Source organism: Neodiprion fabricii, chromosome 1 (genome assembly GCF_021155785.1).
Source record: "Neodiprion fabricii isolate iyNeoFabr1 chromosome 1, iyNeoFabr1.1, whole genome shotgun sequence".
In the NCBI taxonomy this organism is placed as follows: Eukaryota; Metazoa; Arthropoda; class Insecta; order Hymenoptera; family Diprionidae; genus Neodiprion; species Neodiprion fabricii.
This window is the reverse complement of record NC_060239.1, coordinates 12,405,369-12,426,482: the sequence shown is the minus strand read 5'-3', so window position 1 is coordinate 12,426,482 and position 21,114 is coordinate 12,405,369. Positions and strand designations below refer to the sequence as shown.

The 21,114-nt window shown below is 35.1% G+C and overlaps 1 protein-coding gene and 1 long non-coding RNA gene across 3 annotated transcripts in view; one reads left to right on the top strand and one right to left on the bottom strand.

Moving 5' to 3' along the window:
* LOC124179953 (multidrug resistance protein homolog 49) overlaps positions 1–21,114 on the top strand; it is a 96,918-nt gene that overhangs the window by 612 nt on the left and 75,192 nt on the right. For both annotated transcript variants that reach the window (XM_046564927.1, XM_046564848.1), the window contains exon 2: positions 14,439–14,546. The gene's annotated coding sequence lies outside the window, so the exon portion shown is untranslated. The remainder of the gene's footprint in view (positions 1–14,438; positions 14,547–21,114) is intronic.
* Positions 2,317–21,114, bottom strand: part of LOC124180066 — a 34,655-nt gene continuing 15,857 nt past the window's right edge. Inside the window, exons 2-3 of the long non-coding RNA XR_006870198.1 lie at positions 2,517–2,636; positions 2,317–2,450 (exon numbers count right to left, since the gene is read on the bottom strand). This is a non-coding gene — a long non-coding RNA (uncharacterized LOC124180066). The remainder of the gene's footprint in view (positions 2,451–2,516; positions 2,637–21,114) is intronic.

Below are 21,114 nucleotides of genomic sequence, written 5' to 3'. Positions count from 1 at the left end.
AGCGTTCAAAAATATTTTTGCCTCCTCTCAAAAGGCACCTGAGGTGACAAAATATTTCACTAGGTATATCTCAAGAACTGCAAAAATAACTTTCCACGATCATTCCTCTCCCATTTTGAAAACTCAGCCATATAAATGCAGGAGAAAATATTTATGTCATGCACGAAAAAAATTGAATCAAATGTTTGACTATTTTCAAGTACGGGATTGTGAAGATGATCTAGTTTAAAGTCCGTACGATCAATTTTTTATACAATATCATTTATGATTCTGCTGATACGACACATCTATTCATAGCAATTGAAATATAGATAGAAAATGAAAAATTAGGACAAGTTTTAGAGATTCCAACTGACATAGCAATTGGCGCCGATTCTCAAAACATCAAATGCGAGTGAATTTCGCTATTTTATTCGTTAACATTCTATTGTCATTGTCATTTTCTTGGGCGTGTAAAAACATTGCCTTTAGATACGCGTTACGTCAGAGCGGAAACTTGCGTGGCAGTTATGATCCGATTACTTTGCCTGGATGCGCTTCTGTGCAAGGTTATCAGAGTACAGGCAATGCACGCTATTTCATGTCCCATGTGTTGACATAAATTAATTAAGTATTTCCATATCATGAATTCGATAAATGTTGTTCCAAAATTGAAAATTGTGCAACGAAAATTCTCTTACACGTGCAGGGTAAGAGTGTGAAGTATTCTTTATTTGCCACTTCATCGGTGACCACATAGAATATTTTCAAAATTCGGGGTGAAATTTTTTTTTCATCAGTTATTGAAATAGTTTATGAAAAAATTATTTCGTGCTTTTTGTTTTTGCACTGCACGAAAGTTACAGCTTATACGACGGATTATTGTAATATAGTATAATGCTATGTATTATAAAAACGTAATTGCTATTTTCAACAAGAAAGAATATGCAGTAATTATTTTGGTCCTTGTACCAATTGTACTTGTCAAAATTTGAAATAGAAATTTCGAATGAAGGCTATTTGCAAGTTTTCTACCTTTAGTTGGATAACCTCTCGTTTAACCAATCGCGATTTGCAAAGCCAGTGTTCGAAAAAAGAATCGCTCTGTGTAATATGCATAGCATAATCCGACTCAGACAGTTGAATAAGCATATACCACCAATTTTGATTTAATTCAAGATCTTGGTTTCTCACCCAAAGTTGAGTGGTTCGGAATTTATAAAGAAAGGAAAAATGTCACTTCAGCGACCCATAGAAGGATATTTTAATGTAAAACGGTGTCTTTGACCCGAAAAAATTCATTTTTGCATGACACTGTGAAACTATGGATTGAAAAATTCTCTAGTCGTTGTTCCAAACAACGATTGTCATTCAAAAATGAACAAGTTACGAAATAAAATATCGATTTCTTATTTCAATCGTCATTTATCAAAATTCTCAGAAGTAGGTCATATCATCTACAAAAATCAGACAATGCCAACTTTTATCCTCCTCGAAATCACGCAATTTATCAAAACGTATCAGAATCCTCCTATAAATATTGTTGACAGCGCTTTACGTGAATGTGGTTACGCCTTCACGGAAAAAAAACCCCAACTTGGGTGTAAATTTGTACTCCTAACTTTTTTCTTATGGGAAATTAGCATTATCTACGAGTTGGGGGTACGAATTTACACCCAAATTGGGGTTTATTTTCCGTGAGGGTGAAAGTCAAGATCAAGAGAGAATCTTATTTATTGAAAATTTGAATTAGCGTAAGTTTTATCTTCCTCTTAATTCTCAAACTTTACTTTCGAAACCTTTTATTGAAATTTGTAAAGCTATTTATTCATTCGTTCCTCAAATACTGTAATTTAAAATTGTAAAACAATCTTATTGTACTCGCAAAATAATCCGCTCTGTATACGATTTAAATTGCGTAAATAGAAAGAAGAAACCAAGTTTTACTTTTGATAAGCCAAATTCATTTGGTCTTTTTTGAGTAAATATATAATATGTACAACTCTTAATATTGTCAAACAAGATGTCTTTAAAAGCAATGACATTTTTTTAACACCTAGTTACAAACGTTGAAATATCTTGAGTAATATTCATAAATCACATTTAATCAAAATTAGATGTGCAGAAATTGTATACTAGCTAGCCTCAATTGAAATATGCTGAAAAAATTTTAAACATCAAAGTTCTCGTTGAATTTTGTAAGCAAATTGATTTTTGGCAATATTTCATTTAATTTCAGACGATGCTCGAGCTGGTCACGTTAACGTGACGAAACGTCAGGGTAAAAAATCGTCGTTATTAGACAGTTTTAGAACGACCGTCAAGGAGCTGGTTTTTCAAAATAATAATATATTTTGTTTGTGCTCGTTTGCTAAACGTCAGACATTCGTAAGCGTGCGAAGTAGCGAGTTTTCCTAAACATACTCCGTCGCAGTAACGTTACCAAGTCATAATTTCAGTGGAGACGTTTCCTAAAGAAGAAAATTAATGTAATTTGTTGCGAACATATTGTTTTCGCCACATTTTACAAGACACACCTATATAAGCTGGGTGTCTGCCCCACCGAAATATACCCTGACCGAAACACGCACAAGTCCACCGACCACGTCACGCTTTGGCATAACCTTGAGTCATTCTCACTCTCAATCTACAGACACCTGCAAAAATATATCCTTGTTTCAGACCCATCGGAAGAAAAGTGCCTTGGATCAATCAAAGTTCACCATGGCGAATATTGGTTGGATTCTGATTGAATCATATAAATAACTGTTTTGGCCCATTCGTATTAAATTACGAACAGACAAAGTCACTATTTGAACCCTGATAGCCGTTATCTCTATTGGAACGCTTCTCTCTACGCAGTTTGCAAAGTTTTTTTCTTTCCGTAAGAAGTTTTTTTTTAATTTGCAATTGATATGAATGATAAAATTACCGGGGTATGAGTCGCGGATTTTATTCAAACGTGGTATACTTTTAGAGTAGTCAAAAATATTCGACGCTCATTCTTTATACCGGAAATAGTTCAGTTTAAGAAGTAAAAACCATCTCTTGTACTCTTCATTTTGTGAGGAGGATTTCCGAGTAACTCGAAACAAGGCATTTCGGAAAATACATTTCGCTGGATAGTCGTTCGAGTTGAAAAAATGAATCGTTTCGTGGTACTAAATTGACCTTGCTTGGATCGTTTTAAACTTTGCCATTGTCATTTTAAGATTTAATGCTTATATATTGTGGTGTTTATCTGCATCTTTGTCAATATGTAGAAGGGGTAGTTCATGTCAAGTCGAACAAGTCCTGATCTTTACCCTCTTAGATTTACCCACCGTTTTATTATGATATTTCACCAATAGTAAGAAATTTTTGTGAAATTTATAGATTTTTTTTCACCCTCCGTTTCGTAGCTACCGAATTTTGACTTTTTGGTACCCAAATTTTTCGAACGATCGTATTTTGATATCAAAGGTGTACAGCAAAAATATCTACTTACCTATGTGGATAAATTTTGACAATTTGTTTGAAATCATGAAATACACAGTTATACAGAAAATGAATAAAAAATATCGCTTTCAAAAAAAAAAAAGAAAAACCACAAAATTTCGGTATTCTCGCATGAAATTCTGTGACATGCAAATAAATATTTTGTCCAAAATGGATTGATCATTTGTTTAGAAGCTGTAATCACTGATACTGAAAAATTTTTTTTAAATTTAACTCTTTAATAAAACTTTATATTGAGTAGAAAATTTAGTTATCTGTTAAAACAACTCCAGCCCAGTAGGCCGAACAAAAAAGTTCTCTTGCCCTTCGGCATGCACTTCTTGCTTCAGCCATCAAGTCTACCCTTCTACGTGTCGAAAAGAAGCATTGCAAAATGCCTAACTTGTGGAATACTTAGCTACAATTCCATCGCAATGCTTCTTATTATCTGAGATCACTTGTTCCAACTTTTATCCTCTTTATATCTGCCTTTACCGGCGTCACGCGCGTTGGAATTGTGATACAGTGTACAAGTAACAATTTAATTTTTAAACGACTGCGACTAGGCTATTTAACCCGAAGGTGGATATTTTATTTCAGAATATAAAAGCTCACAAATTTGTTACGCAACTTCAAATACCTTTATTAAATGTTACATTTGTGTCCACGAATTTCAGTTTATGAGTCTTGCAAATACTTCTGAATAAAAAGACTTGATGCGGTTCTATGCAGATGCACTCGTTTCCACGTGTCGATCGCTCGGATCTCCGTGCTTTACGCCGTTTTCTGCAGTAGAGGATTATCGATTTCTAGACCTCGAAGTTGATCGTCTCACTCTTACTTTTTTGTATCCTACTGTGACATTATTTGATCAATTTTACTGCTATTATTATGATGTTTGTAATTTGGGAATCACACAAAATAGAGCCTAATTATTTTTCAATCTAACCATCGTATATATGATACTACTTTGTGTTACACAATAGTTAAATCGAACTTGTGCAAAGCATAAGGTTAGTAATGTGTGATGACAATTCCATATATTAACTACGCTTCCCTGATTACATGACAGCGTGATACCTGTGTTATGTTACATCTTCATCGAGTCAGTGGAATCACAAAAAAGCACCACGCGACATAATATTGCATAGATTTATGCTCGTTGCGCGATTTAACAATGCTTTGAAACAATTAAAAATTATAACTCTGGATCAGTGAACCGCTAGTGCTGCATACAATTTACATAAAAGTAAAAACGTACTAGAGATTTCATAGCATGATGTTACAGTAATACGAATTTATAAAAAATGATTACTGGAGTAGATATTATAATAGGCGCATGATAAAATTATGAATCGAAAAAGTGACTGGTGCAATGCTAACAATAAGAAAAATAACTACTGCAGTAGAGCCTCAATCCTTCAATATCGCTTTATTCGTGTTGTATCAAACTTACAGAAACCCGTTTTAACCGAGCTACGGTGACTTTTGTTTTGTATGATCTGAGCTTGTCGCGTAAATATACAATTAATATTCATTAAGTTTCGACAGTGTAGATTTATTTCTGTAGTTCAGGGTATTCAAGTTTTTTGATTATATGAGTTCAGGTATGTGAAAATTCTATTTTTACAACTGGCACTTTTGTCCATGATAAATTTGAGTGTTAATCCATTAATTCGTGGTATTACTGTGGTAACTTTAACAGCAAACTGCGCAAGCCATTTATGAACCAAAAAATTCCATTCGTTGACTACGATCGTGTTCTAAATTCCTTAAAAAATCATGGGGAGTCCCAAAAAAAAAAAAAAATCATAAGAACTTTTCTATGACACCGTTTGAGAAAATGATAAAAAAAAATTCGCTAACTTTAAGGGCTCAAAACTGTATGAATGCGCGGAAAAAAGAACTTTCTATCGTCATAATAAGATTCCTTGGCCTCAAAAATACTTTGAACACATGCTTTCAAAAGTAAATATTTAACTCACACACCAGAAACATTAAATTACTTTATGACGCTATTCGGCAATTTTTGGCGGTTACGACACAGGCGCGGTTAATTGACGGTCCTATGACGGCTTGACAGTCAAGTGGTGAACGATGATTTATGAGATATTGAACGACTTTTCAAGTAAATCTCAAATATCTCCCTGAATGGCCACAAAAAAAAAAAAAAAAAAAAAAAACAATCCACCATCGTTATTTAAACATTTTTTCGATAACAGACTTGTTGAAAAACCAAACTTGTATACCGGGTGCTGCTTTATGAAAAAACGAGTAGCCACGTCGTAACTTCATCAGATTCAAAGAAAAATGATTTGATCTTGAGGTTGGTGGAATTAACCAACAAAAATTCATGCTTGCTATAAAATCGCGCATAAGTAATTGTAAAGCATTATTTCTTCGAAAATAATTCATTGCACTTAATTCGTCTTACAATCGCAATTAGTATACTGTACTACGTCGTTATGAGAAAATTTTCTCTTCAGTCTGTTTGAGCGAATTTTACAGCTTCCCCCCTTCTACCTGTGTATCCGGAGTCTCTCAACTTTGGTGTATTTGAATAAAAATCTTTTGGAAAATCCGCTTTATCGGAACAAAAATTTATATCAAGTTAAAATAGATTTTAATTGACTTTTCGCACTGACACCAAGTAAATTATTTAATAGGCTCAAATTCAAAATATGTTTGTGTAAAACAAACCTCAGAAGACTTTCTTTCTGAGTGAACTGACAATTCTCACTTTTCATATGGACCTGCGACTATGTGAAAAATTCTAATATTATCAGGATTTGCGATCGACAACCAACATCTCAAATGAGGTGAAGTGGAGTGTTGAATGTTTCATTTCCTAATCTCAAACATAATCACGAGCAATTTCTGTGGAATGTCATTAGTGTAATGGATGTGCCAATGTGTGTTATTTGTGGTGGAAAACGCTTTGCAGTACAAAACGTGACCAATTATTTTTCAATAAAATTAGTGCAGTCAATTTGAAACCACTCGAAACGATTTAAAGTACACTGAAAATGTCCAAGATTTTACTTGAAATCAGTGGTAAGGATTCATAGTTAAATAATATTCAGCATAATTTGCACACAACATTTGAAAGCATTCTTATGTGACTCATTTTATTCCAACTGACTGGTTGCTGTCTCTAGATTTTTCATTATTCCAGTTTGAGGTTATGTAAGAGTTTTCGGTCATTATAGTACATTAAGTAACAAGTGCGACATGACCTGCGTGCACGGGTTGCGTATAGTTTTTTTCCAAACAAGGTGTACAAAGTCAAGGCCAACGAATAATCCATGACGATAGAATAAGCACGAAGAAATAGAGTGCGGGTTGGTGAAGAAGGGGACGAAGCCCATTCGGGGGATTGGGAGGAAGAAACTTAAAAATCAGGAGAAAATTTTTAAGATTTTTACTCATCATTCTGAGAAAACTAAAGATGTTCAGAATTATCGGTAAATTGGAAAATTCATAATAATCACAAAACCAAACATTCTCATACTTATAATAATCTTCAATATCGATGACACTGGAGCCAGCAAAACACGTGTTGGTGAAATTTCAGGGGACTTGTTCTTCAACTTTGCGGCCACATAGGTGCAGAATTTATAACGGCAATGAAAAATATTACCAGCTAAAATAACGCAAACAATAGAGCATCACAGCTATCCGTGATTCGTGTGTCGAAACCCGCCATAGCAACAGATGTACAGCTATAAACGTCGAAATGAAAGAATAGGAATAACGTATATAAGCTGTAAAAATCTACGAAATTCAAGCTACCCATTAACTGTTGCCAATTACATATAATGATGAGTCGCGTGGCAATATTACACGTGGAATCTACTTTGCGCACACTTTTCCACAATGTGGAAGTAGGACATTTTGCGCACTCAAACCCGTGCGGAAAATCAAACCATGCGCACGTTTGTGGAAAATATCTGTTTCTGGGCCCATTCTCAAAGAGAAGGCGTTGTGTTTTGCTAGAATATTAAATATTCACAATTTTAAAGCGAATTACGGCTGGCTCGCAGGCTGGAAAAGATGCGATAGCACTCGATTTTTATAAAGTGTTTTAAGAGAACGGCTATCTATCGATCCACAAACAGCAGAGAATTTTAAAACAGAATTGTTGATTATTCGTCGAGACCAAGAACTTGTGAGGTTGCAAATCTTCAATTTCAGCGGACCAGGTAGACATTTTGAACACTGCCAAATGAAACTTTTGTTAGCAGTGATGAAGTTTAGGCTCCCGACTTTAAAACAGGGTAAGAATCGCATAACTATCGGCGCCTGCTTGAATGCTGATGGTTTATTCAAGTTACTCCTTGTCGTTGTTGGCGAATCATAAAATGCTCCAGCGTTCAGAAGTTGTGAAGCTAGTTTGATACTGCTACTTTTGAAGCCTGGTTTCACAAATAATTTGTATCCCAAGTTCAAATATTTTAAAAATTAAAATATTGACCAACGAAAATACTGCTCCCTGAAAGCAATTGCTAAGCTCATCTTCCCGTTCGAGTTGATGACATCGAGGTAGGGTTATCACCACTAAACATTACTTCGCCGATGAAAAATTAAGGATTCGTTTTAGAAGTATTTGGAACCAATTTTCGAGGTGCGCCAGTCGAAATTCAAAAATGACATTTCTAAGAATCACCCGACTGATTTATCCATGCCTTCAATTATTCAATTATTTGATCAAATAATTTGCTGTACGTTTTGATACTATGAGCATTATACTCGCGAAAATTTCGTCAATCGTTGTTGAAAAAGCTCAAGCCTCGGAGTGTCTGCACAGCAAATTTCATCGTTAGTACGATCTGTTTAGTTAACTAATTGTAAGCATTTAGTATAGTTTCACTATATTTGTACGATGCAAAAAATTTTCAATCAGGTCCAAAACTTTGATACGAATAACCCAAAATAGGCGCTTTGAGGATAAAGTTTGTTTAAAAATTTGGGGTGTAACAAATGCCATTAACATGAACTTTGAATCATTACAACAATATATTCACGGCTTATAACTGTCACTTTAATTTGTTTAGTAACGAAGAATCGTGTGATGCTGATACACAACATTGATCCGAATAGTCCGGGTGAAATTCAAATACTATTACACTTTAGACATTTAACTAGCAAATGCATGTCTTCTGTAAAAAATACAAAAACACACTCTTATCTTGATAATTAGTATAACTCCAATCCGAATTCGTGGCTTTCCATCTGCTCTCAAGTTATTCAATAGATGGCTGGTTGGAAGATATATATAAAAAATTAAATTGAGAACTGGTTTTTAATTTATGCCATTATTTCGTATTTTTTATCATTAAAATGCCAATTCGAACGTCCAATTGAAATATTCTTCAATATTCCTTCAGAAGAATGCTCTATATTTTCTTTCTCAATGTGTTAAAAACCCGAATGAAATAGTTTCGTTCAGCTTTATTACATGAAATTAGGTAATATGCAAATATCATAATTTAATATTGATTATATTAAACTATAATTACAATTGACTTAGACAATGGAATCGCTGTACGACATAGCAAGCACATTCCGTTGATCGAGGAATAGGTTGTAAAAACTGGTATACCCGTATAACATGCACTCCTATCTTCTACAGTATCTCATATTGTTGATAGATCGAAGCCTGCAGTTACCTTATCGACCGACGATAAGTCCAACTAGATAGACATAACATTTTCTGCATATCAATGGCTCAACTTTCATCAACAGAAACGACCCATTTTTCTAAGAACTTGACCTGGCATCTCGCCCAAGATAATTCCTGCTTTCGGCTACCGTTATTTATAGCATTTCGTCGACGCCCACGCCGATAAATATATTGCGTCATTCGCTTCTCTTTTACCATACGTAAGGTGAATGCGCCGGTAATCATCGGTGAAACAGTAATCCATAGATCCACATTAGAATAAATCTAAATAAGTTTCTATCAATATATGCAAATAGGACTGATGATGACTACTGGTTCGGTGACGATTACCGATGCGTGCAGTGCAGCCTACAGCGTATTCTGTATCCCGTAAGTGCGATACGAGCAATTTAAATTAGCATACCTCAGCCTGCATTTGTTTAATTAACGGCATAAAATATTGAAATCCACGAACATTTCAACACTCGAGAATACGTTTTGCTGATCGGCATTTGCCTCTTGTTCAACGATTGGAACTTGATGTGAACCGTAAGTCGAATGTTGATAGGTAAAACGTATCTTGACGTGCATAAGTTCGGTTGGATTTACCCTGTTTTGAGTTCGCCATTCTAAACTTTCACAAAATACACCCTATGCCAGGTTGAAGAGATACTTTTTTCAATTCCGATGATAATATTCTGTAGACTGAAGCCTCAATTAAAATCAATCAGGCAGCTTTCAAAATCTGTACGGAGTTGACAAAAAACAATGCTTTAAAGATGTACGTTCCTACTTTCATAATCTTTCAGAAAATCAATTTTTTTCATTCCATCTTAGAATAGCCTCATCTTCTAAGAATATTTCAAGCCCGTAACCTATAAAAAATTCGAATAATTGTAGAAGTTGCAGTAAATCTAGTGAATCCGATGTGCCAATATCAATTGCAAACTTTGAAGCCGTCTTCACACGAATCACACTTTTTAATCGCGCCCAGGTCTTAACTTACGAACCAAGGTTCGGATAGCTTTAAAATTTATAGTCTTTTTCTCTTATCGCCCTCCCCCCCCCCCCCCCTCCTTTCTCCCTCGACCACAGATCAACCGCTGTTCATAAAAATAACGCCACTATTGTGTAACATTCTTGAGGTTTTTTTTCCCACTTCTATACATCTGACGACTTGAGGGGATTTCACAAATAAGAAAATTGCCAATTATCTCTTATTTTTCGTAAACTCAGTTCTTTAAAAATGCTTCCAAATTTCATTGAATCAGTTTGTATACCTCGTTAATTGTATCTGCTTGAGAAAATATATAGTGTGAAATGTCAATCTGTTACAGTACTAATGACCATTTTTTTTACTCCTCAAAGATTTCTTGGACCACTTCATTTCATACTTGGCAAGTAAATGTTCGCAGAATTAAGTTCCGAAAATTTGTTCGCCGTGGACACTGATCGTCGAACTACAGTCCCGAAATGAATTGCATTAACTTTTTGATGCAAACATTTTTCCTTATATGCGAATAACTTGAAATTTTGCATACACGGGTTTTTAGGGTCGCTGATTACGAATCTGAACTCGAAAATGAAAAATTTAAATTGGCGGACAGACAAAAGCAGCAAGTAGAAAAATATCGAAAAAATTCTGTAAAATTTTTTGTTGCGTATCTATTAAGTTTGTGTAAAAATCAGTATTCGAATTTTTATGGTTGATTGGCAAGAAATACGGTTTTTTCTGGAAAATTACGACTTTCGACCATTTGTTTACATGTGCTGTTTTGCAATAAGTAAATGAATCAATTTCGCATTTTTCATAGCCTTAAAAATATTTCAGCGATCATGTGGAACCAAAAAACCCAGCAGTTGTTGTCAAAAAAGTAGTTTAATTAATAAAAAGCTCCAAAAAAATAGTGAAACGCAGAGCATTCCAGCTCGAATTAAAAGGTTAAAAAAAACAACATATTGTTTTGCGACACATTCATCTGTACTCAAGCCTGATCTCCACATACAAATGAGGACTCGGGCAAAGCTTGGCCTGCGGCATTGCTATACCAGATAAGGTTGAAATTATCGATCAATTTCGGTCGTAATGCTAATCGCTTATCACGACCAACATATACCGGCAGTTATAATTCCTGCGCGAATCAGAACAGAGAATTTTGGAGACAGCGCGGCGCGCAGCATGGCTTTTAGTAAGCAATACGGTTTACTATCACGGCAGTCACGCGACCGAATCGGAACACTTCGGATCTCGTTTGAAACGTCGCAGCTGAATTTTTTTTTTTATCTCTGCCGAAACACTTTTGTAGGTAATATATTGAACCGATAAATTTAGTGTATATTGTTTATTGACTGTGATCGGTGATCGGAATCTTGTTCTTCATCTGTCGTTTCGAGTGAGTCGAGTGATTATCGTTATTGACAGTTATTTTGTTGTGGAAGCGTTCACCTGAGGTAATTAATGACGTTTGTCAACTAATTTCTATTTGAGTAATATAACGCAACTTCGCACGTCTTACATCACATGCAATGTTTACTGAACAGCGATAAGCTTTTATCGGTTATTGCAGGTATAATTATACATAACATTGAAGGTTACTGGTGTCTTATTGCACTGGTCATTGATGCAGTGTAAAAAATAAAGTCATTACTTTGATAGAAAAAGTTAAAATTTTCCAAATCAAAGTGCAGTACAACGACCTTCAAGTATCTAGCGTCTTCATTGCTTATTGATCCAGTCTAGCTTTTTTTCTCCATCTTTCTAGATTAAGAAATAGTTTCGTTATAACTCCGTGACTTTTTATTTCAGGGTACACTTCTGTTATTATAATATTTCTATATCAATGTACTGTATTCGATAACTCTACGATGTTATTTCCACGTGAATAAATCTACAAGAATAGCTCTTCATTTTTATTATGACTATCAAATTCTTAGGTTTGAACAATATCTGGTTCGAACATGACCGCTCAGAAGAAATATTGGAAATTTGTTTATTGAAATTGAATATTGAAATATTTGTAAATTTGTATGCCTATACAGATTTTTGTAAAATCCTGATAAACTTTTAATGTACACAATTCAGAACGTGATCAATGACATTTTCATTTTACATTTATTTGTAACACTTCTGGTGACCAAGCTAAAAATACAATTACGGGAAAGCTAATTAGTATTGTTTGAATCACTCAATAGTATCGAGAATTGACAGACGTTTGGCTCGAATTTGAATATAGTTCGAAATGTTCATGGTGTTCTTACATCGTCAGTCCTGTAAAATCAAATTTTTTGTTGGAAATAGTTTTACGACCATAATTGCTACGATTGCGTAAATCGTAATTCTTATCTATATTATTCAAGGCTTTCCAACATGACCGTAAGATACAGATCACAGCTTTAAGGGGGGATGGCTATATGGATTTTTGAAAAAATCAACTCCCCCCCCCCCCCCCCTCCTCTCAAATCGATAGTTCAACATCTTGAGAATATCTTCTGAAAATCTTAAAGCGAAATTCGGAATTATTTAGATGCTACGGAATAGCAAAAAACTAACGTGTTTAACGCACAACTACATCTTCGAAATGTATGGCAGCGATAAAAGAAACCGATTTTTTCATTCAAAGTTTCATAGATACATAATTCCAATTCTTTGTCGATAAATCTAAATACTAAATTAATATACATAAATAAAAAATTGAATTAAGCCATCGTTTTTTGCATAACAAACATGAAAATTTTTGGTAAAGATCGCATCTTCTATTTCCGAGTCCCGCCATTATTCAAATATTAAGCTTTTTCATGTTTCTTAGTTTTATCGATAGTGTAATTTCACATAAAATCGATTTTTTCATTGCAATTTCGAAATGAGTAAGGAACAAAAGGACTACAATTGCCGCAGTTTGTCAACTCGAAGAAAAATTATCAGGCAACAATTTTCTTCAGGTTGTGTCAAAACAATTATTTTATACTGACTAAATTTTTTTTTCACATCTTTAAATGTTCAATAAAGTTGCCATAAAATTTGAAAAGCAATGCAGCATAGATTGGCAAAAAATTAATTGCGAAAAATTTTCCTCAGGAACTTCGGAGTTTAAAAAATTTTTTTTTAAGAATTTGTTTTAACAATCACACGAATTTAAAGAATATTTCATGCACTTTCCAATGTTTATTTAATTGTTAAGTTATCTGTATGTCAGCCACTAGAAGGAGATTGCGTGTGTTAAAATCGAAATTTGAAATCACATTCCCAGATCGAATACGAAATAGTATACCATTCCATTTGAGAAAAACCAAGTACAGTTTTACTTGTCATTCTCTGTTTTACTTCTAACAAATTTGATACGGTCCCCTTCGTCCTTCCTCCTCGTTCGACCTCTTAGGCTTGATTATTCAACGGTTCTTCGTACTTTTCTTTGCTTAGGAGATGTCGGCCTGGGGCGATTAAAAAATCACTCTACAGGTCGAACGCATCTAAGGAATCTGATACGCATAGTGCCGCAGTCAGGATCGGAATGATTTATGAGGCCGAGGCCAGGACGTGACGTAGCTGGCTACTCATCATGATATTGAACCTGAAATACGAGATCAATATAAAATTCCTAGCTGTTTGCAGCAAACTAGTTCGCTCCAATTGAGATGCGAGTAGTCGGGGAGCTAGCGTCAAGTTTCTTGACTTGATGTATAAACTTGTCAGCTCCAGCGAATTGCATGGTTTACTATGCGTTTATAAAAATGGCTCTACCCAGTTAGCGCGTTAGCGGAAAATAGTGGGGCAACAACAAATTAATGTTGTTAAATGAAAAGTTCTGCGTACCCGTGTGTAAAGTGGCAGACCTTGAATTCTCACAAAATTATATGTCTGCCGGTATTTCAATGGAACATAATAGTTTGAGAAGTCAAATAAGCGAGGAATTAGTGCATCGGTGGCTGGGCGCTTCGCAATGGAGAATATTGTTTACATTAGTTAAAATTGATCGTAAACTGGCAGAAATTCATCGCAAACGTGATAGTTTGCCTCAAAAATGGATTCTCAAAATCTAAAGAAAATATCTAGGTATTGTTTAAGAATCGCAGAAATAGCTCTCTTAGTTTTTCTAACCAAAATTGATTGTTTAAATGTTGTAAAACATCGCCAAAGTTGAAAAAATTTCCAAAAATGTCTTTAAAAACAGGCTTTATTTCGCATGAAGAATGACGCCCATTTCACGAATAAGACTGTGAGGAGCTGAAATATGTTTGGGGCGATATTCACCACAAGTGACTTATCAGGGTTCAGATTTTTATAAAATATAATCTAAACAGACTTAAATATTTTTTGTTCCAGGTTGTCCTTTGAGCTTGTGAATGGCCTGTGTAGTAAGCGGCTGAAACGCCGTTGGCAGATCTGTTGTTGAAGCAGGAAGTACTGAGAAACAGCCCGTAACCGATGTGTGTTAGTACAGACTTTTTTTTACCCCGATATTTTACAGATTTGAAATTAATTGTAGCTGTTGTTCCTTTTCATATTGTTTCGTTCACAACTGCAACCTGCAAGCCGCATTTTTACGTACTATTCTTATTAGGAATTCTATTCTTGGGAGTGTCAACTATATTTCAAAACTTACTAAATGTTTTCTTTTTTTCTCTTCATATTATGCGACATTCTGTACATCGTATCAGTGTACGTAAATTCATTCATTTCAAATTCAACAAGACTAAAAATCTAGAGTTCGTCGTACTTGGCGGCCTAAAAATTAATTCATCCACATTCATACATAACTAAGGACTTCCAAAAACAATGTCGTTGAATTTATACCGTGCGGAATTTTTAATTGGGACCCTCGTTATTACACGTACCACTAACTCGGAATGTTTCGTTCCATTTCTCAATCTTCATTTCCAATTTTTTATTGGGAGCATTTACATGAATGTCAATTGCTTGACTTGATGTCGAATTTTTCATCCGATCAAATGTTATAAGACTCTCGGCAATAACTTATATTTAAATATTTTTTGGAAGTAAATTAGATGATTTTGTAAATAGCCATTTTATTTTTGTTGGGAGATGAATCAAAAAATTTCAGTAATTTAAGAGATTATGTAATGGCTCTCTTAGGCTGCTCTCTGCAGTGGAACCCAAGTCATTGCAGTTTTTTGTACTTCCGATGCTTTTATAGGATTCTGGCGTAAGAGAGTTGGTTATAGTAAAAATCTTTGATTTCATCCGCACACTTCAAAACGTCTTACCAAGCACAGCAAAGCTTATGTTGTCGACTGTCTTTAGAATTCTTTCGTCAACGTTAGGTAGTATGGTATTGTCTTAGCAAGAAATTTGAATTTCAAGAAACTAATTACGTATTACGTTTATATGTGCCAAAATGCCGTCATCGAGTGCAAACTAAGTTATACGTAGAAAATGGAATACGCTGATTTTATGGATGTTCGTGTAGGAGCACCACTTGAATATAAAATTTCAAAGCATGATCAGAAAGGAAACTGAAAAATGCATCGGAATCATATTCTTAAGTTGGTATAATACATCGAATTGACAGAAAATTAATACATTACGATACGAGTGCGCAAAGTAGGTCGTTCCCGCACGAGCGAATTGTTAAGTTATTAATGAACTTTCAGCAAAAATATTACATTTCGTATGTTTCATTGATATCCAAGTGTAGTCTTGCTTTCAACATGATATTTATAGTAGGTCCTGAGGAAAATCGATTAGTGTAAATGACGGTTTCGAACTAATGACCGCAAATACCAAAATAGAAAAGTAACATTCAGCCGAAAAGTCCCATTTTTATATGAATTTACTTATTGCAATTGCTGAATAAAAAGCTGTGGGGCACTTTCTGACATTCTTATCCAGTTACACCCTTCGTTGAGCATTATACAATTCTGCCAGCTTTCATTCCGAATTTTTCTAGCCTTTATGACTTTTAATTATTAGTATGCAGCCATCAATTTTATTTGTCAAACAAATTCTTTCACTTGTTTATTTCCTGCGAGACTGCAGCGGTCTTGTGAATAATTGCATTTTGAAGAGATGAAATGAATATTGGTACCATCATGGTGTTGTAAAGATTATTGGGGATGCAACTTATTGGGTAACAGTTTATTTCGAATCTTACTTTCAAGTAATTTTTGTGATTCGCTATGGAACTAATTTAATATAAAATTCAGAATATATGTCAGTGGAACGATCTTTAGCTTATTTATTTTCGAGTATCAAATGGGAGAATCATCTTACAGAACATAAAACATGTCACGTTTAAATATAACCTAGATTATGCCGTTTTTTAGAGTTTTGGCTGGAAAACAGTTGCTTACTCAGAGAACGCAAAACTGAAAATTATTATATGTTGTGATGCTGGAATAATATCTTGTGACGCGTGTTTTTGACATCTAAGAGTCGTGAAAGCTGTCTTTTGGACATTCAGATTAGAGTGCCTCAAAAGAAAAACTTCATTTCGTTTTTTACCGGACACTTCATAAAACTATAGTTAATAATATGATATTATACCTCCTGAAAGGAAAATGCCGTGCGACTTTTTTTAGAGGTCGCGCATCGACATTTTATATTTGTCATTTGAATAACATGTAAGAAATACAATTCTGATGGTTGGTTGGAGATTATCGTTTCTTTATGCAATGCAATATTGGAGAATTAAGACTTGTGGGTATAAATGGTCCTCATATATACAAGGAAACTTAGGAACTTTTATTCAGAAGTAAATTGTTTCATCAATTGCAATTTTATTATTAAAACCTGTAGAAAACATGCAAAACGAAGACTTACGAGAACGTGACTTCAGTTGACAAACATGAGGTGTTGTAGATTACATGTCGTGTGGAGAAATGAAGTGTAAGACACGATCGAACGCAATATGATTGATTGGTTGATTATCCATAGTTAATCGATACGAAGAAGCGCGCGAAAATTAAAAAAATTTAAATTACCACTAATACAACAAATTCATATACTAACTGAAATTAGAAAGGGGCGGGAGGGCATACAAATTACTAAGGTTACATAGATCTGACCTTTTGTTAATTGTATTACGTGTCTTGATATTGATCATTTCTTCGCTGGGTCCATCATAGTAATCGTTTGCCGTAGTAAAGAGCTAGACATTTTCAAAACCGAATTTCTAACCCTAAGAGAAATAGTGATTCACCAAAGCCTATATTTCAAAATCTAATGTTTTGAAATCGTATAGGTGTGCATAAACTATCTTGTGTACATATCGAGACGCTTGTCCCAGAATACTGCTGTCACAGTCTATTGTGACACTTTGGCCACAGGCACGTTTATTTTATTAGTTAATGGTGGGTACGAATTGCTTTCTGCAATACTAAAAGAAGGAAGCGGAAATATGGAAGCGGAGAGCAACAGGATCCTTCTCAGGACATTTGGCACAAACTATGGGCTGTCCAGAGATTTTAGGCTAAGTAAATGAACGCAGACAATGAATCGTCGAGACAAGGCACACTGTTATGGAACATTAATATTTGTTGTTATCGGCGAGCTTATTATATTTTCCGCTCCGTCCTCTAGATCACTAAATAGTTTCCCATCTCATGAGCTGCGTGACACCACTTTTAAAGTTATTATAATAATGCATAAAGACAATTGCAATTGTATGCGGTAGCGTTGGCTGCTGACTTTATTCCATTCCATGGTCCGTAGCTATAAAACATGAAAAAAGTTTAAAATAAATCTGGTTATGTCGAGAAATCGAATTTACGATAGTAAGTTTAGAAAGATCGAAATCAGAAGAACGTGAAAGAGAGGAATCGACCAGCCTGTGGAACTTTTAAAGCGACTTGAAAAGTTGGAAAAAACGTTACAGAATTCTCAGACGAGTTCAGGAGAATCAGACTTTTTCACTTAAAATTTCTGTAACAGGTTACGAAGATGCGTTGTCACGCTCCTCGCGACGAAACCGATTCCGATCAATCTCATGACGGGGCAGATCAACAACACCTAGGGAATTGGAAGTTGTTCCAATTCAAAACAGACATTCCCCTGATTTAAAGCCAGAGTTTATTAACAAATACACAGATCCACGTAATTGCACTCTGATGGATGCCTCGTTATCAAACTCAGAAGCGAGGACGGCGATGTTACCCAACACTGTTCGGAGGGATGTCAGACTCGCAACAATTCCAAACCAAATGGGTTGTTGTTTGCCAATACCTTATCCAAGTGAACCAGACAAAGGACAACGTACAGCTGGTTGAATGGGTTAGTGACACAGGTCGCACGATGTCAAATCTACATCATACTGACTCTGAAACATGACGGTTATTCCTAACCTCTACCATAGTGTTAATCCATCGGATAAGGAAATCATAACAGTGACTCCAATCGGAAAGTCTTTATTCGGTAATATTTTGGAAAAGCGGGTAAACTCAGTAAAATCTCTAGAAAAAAATTTCTTTGGGTCTCAAAAATAACAAACCTGGCTATAAAAAGCTGGACAATAACAGAAAATTGGCTTTAAATTCCACGAGTCTTCCTTATTTCCGTTGTCAGAATCAGTAAGTGACCAGACCTCCCAGGTTATGCTGACAACAGCCATACCATAGTCAACAGGACACATGCAGGAGTTAGAAACCACAAGGGGGTCAGAGATTCACCACCAATGACAAACAATCGTCACAGAGTTATCGTAGGAAACAGTAATTCCAATCGTAAATCATCAGGCAAGAAGGATAAAGTTTTGCAAATCAGCCGGGGAACAAATATCCAATGACACGAAACTGTTGTCTTGGATAGGCGGATATAAAATTCCGTTTGATTCATTGCTGACTTGAAAAACTTCACCTTCTTAGCAACAGTTGTCTCCGAATGGAAATAGGTATTTTCGTATCAAGGGCGTAAGGTGTTATGCCCGTGATCTGAACAATATTCTTCATCCCACGTAGGCGTAAAAAGGGATTTTATGAACCGGGCGCGGGCGTAAAATCCCGTTTTCGGTCTACTATGCCGAAAAGAAAATATAACAATTTCAATAAACAATTTATTAGGTTTAGAAGCCATTACGTGATGCAGCTCAAATCCTAGACGGCTTTTATGAAGTATATTCATTGGTTCTAAAAGCGAATGGCTCATATGGATTGATTCTAAACCAGAAGCAACTGAATCAGTTTATTATTACCAAGCATTTTAAAATGGATGATTTCATAACCGTTTTAAGGTTCTATATCACATAAATGCTACACGAGTACTATAGATTTGCAGGATGCCTATTTTTGCATTTTTATCCATCCAAATCATAATAAACATTTGAAACTTTTGTTTGAAAATTCGACTTACTAGTTCACCTACTTACCCTTTGTACTCTCGACAACTTCTTACCTATTCACTAAGATTCTGAAACAGTTTCTCAATGAATTGAGAAATAGAGGGCTGACGTCAGTCGTTTATGTAAATGTTTTTTTAATGTCAGGTAACAATTATCAGTCTTGTGAAGATAATGTGTTACAGACTGCAGATTTTCTATTCGAACTAGAGTTTATAATTAACGAAAAGAAATGTTAGCTGATTCCTTCCTGTAGTAAAAAATTTTTGATTTTTGTTATCAACTCTAATGACTGGACTATTGAAATAAATACAGATAAAAAGCTTCGTTTGCTTAAACTAATAAAAAACATCATTTTCACTGAAAACTGTAAAATCAGAAAATTCGCAAGTTTCAAGAGAAAAATTATTATTCTCGCGGCTTTATTTGGATTGATCTGTTTCGCCAAGTTTTATAATAGACCAGTTACAGAAGGCGTGTTCATTTACGAGAGTAGTAAACTTCCTGGATGACTTTTTCTTTATGGCCAAATGTTGGGGGCCAATAAATATTTAAAAAAAAAAAGTAAATTATTCTGATTAATTCAATAATACGCATTAGAATTTTAAATATATACATGTACGTTTGTGTTTTCACAACCATTGTCGTAAGATGCTTTGAACATCTACCTAGTGATTTCGAAAACGAGGCGGAAAATATAATTAAATGATCAAACGAACTTACCTGTGAAGTTTGCCTCGACCGAATAGATCAGTCCCACCTGATTAATCCAAATCCCTCTGTTGCGATTACGACACAGCTTTGAAGAATAAAGTCAGTCGTGAGTGGTATCGCATAGGATGTGGCTGTAATTGTCTTTTTGCATTATGATAATAACTTTAAGTGTAGTGGCACGTAGTTTATGAGATGGGAATCTACCTAGTGATCTATTCGGACGGGGTTGTCTGGTAATTATGATCGAACTTCACAGGTAAGTTCGTTTGATCATTTAATATGTTCATTTGTTTACGGGACGTTAGCGAGAGAGGCGGTGCCACGCGGCAGACCGAGTGAAGCTCGGTGTTGGCAACCGTGGTTCGGCAGAGATCGTTTAGCGCTGTTTTGCCCCGTGCCCTCATTTGTTTAGTGATCGGCGGAGTAAATTGACGAAATTGTGTGAATTGAGCTGGCAAATTGTAACAAGTTACAAGTGAAATTATGTGAATAGAAATTTGTCACTCTGGGTTATTCGGGGTCGATGAAAACGAGTTCAACGTCAAAATTATAAAATTCAGTATTCGAAGACAACCGTAATGGATCCCCCATCTTTCTTCGCCATTTTTAGTTGGCCAGCCACAAAACTCCCGATAATCTGCAACTCTTCAAATCTATTAGCGTTATGCAATTTATCAACCCTATTTGCTTTTATTTGTTTAATCAAATGTATCGGTTCAATATTATATATCAACGTATTTGAGATTTTTATTTCTCTTGATGGATTCCGCGAACTTTAAACCTTGTTCATTTTTAGATACCCTAATGCAGATATAATTCGGAAGCCAAAACATGGGTTATAACCTCTTTCAAAGATCTTTTTTATGACTTTCAGTTTTATCCTACCTGGATAGATACTGAAAATCGTCAAGAAAGCTTAGTTTTTGGTATGCATTACAGACAAAAACATTCAGTCTAAAAGTGGCAAGATACAAGTTGAAATGATGAAAGTGCGCT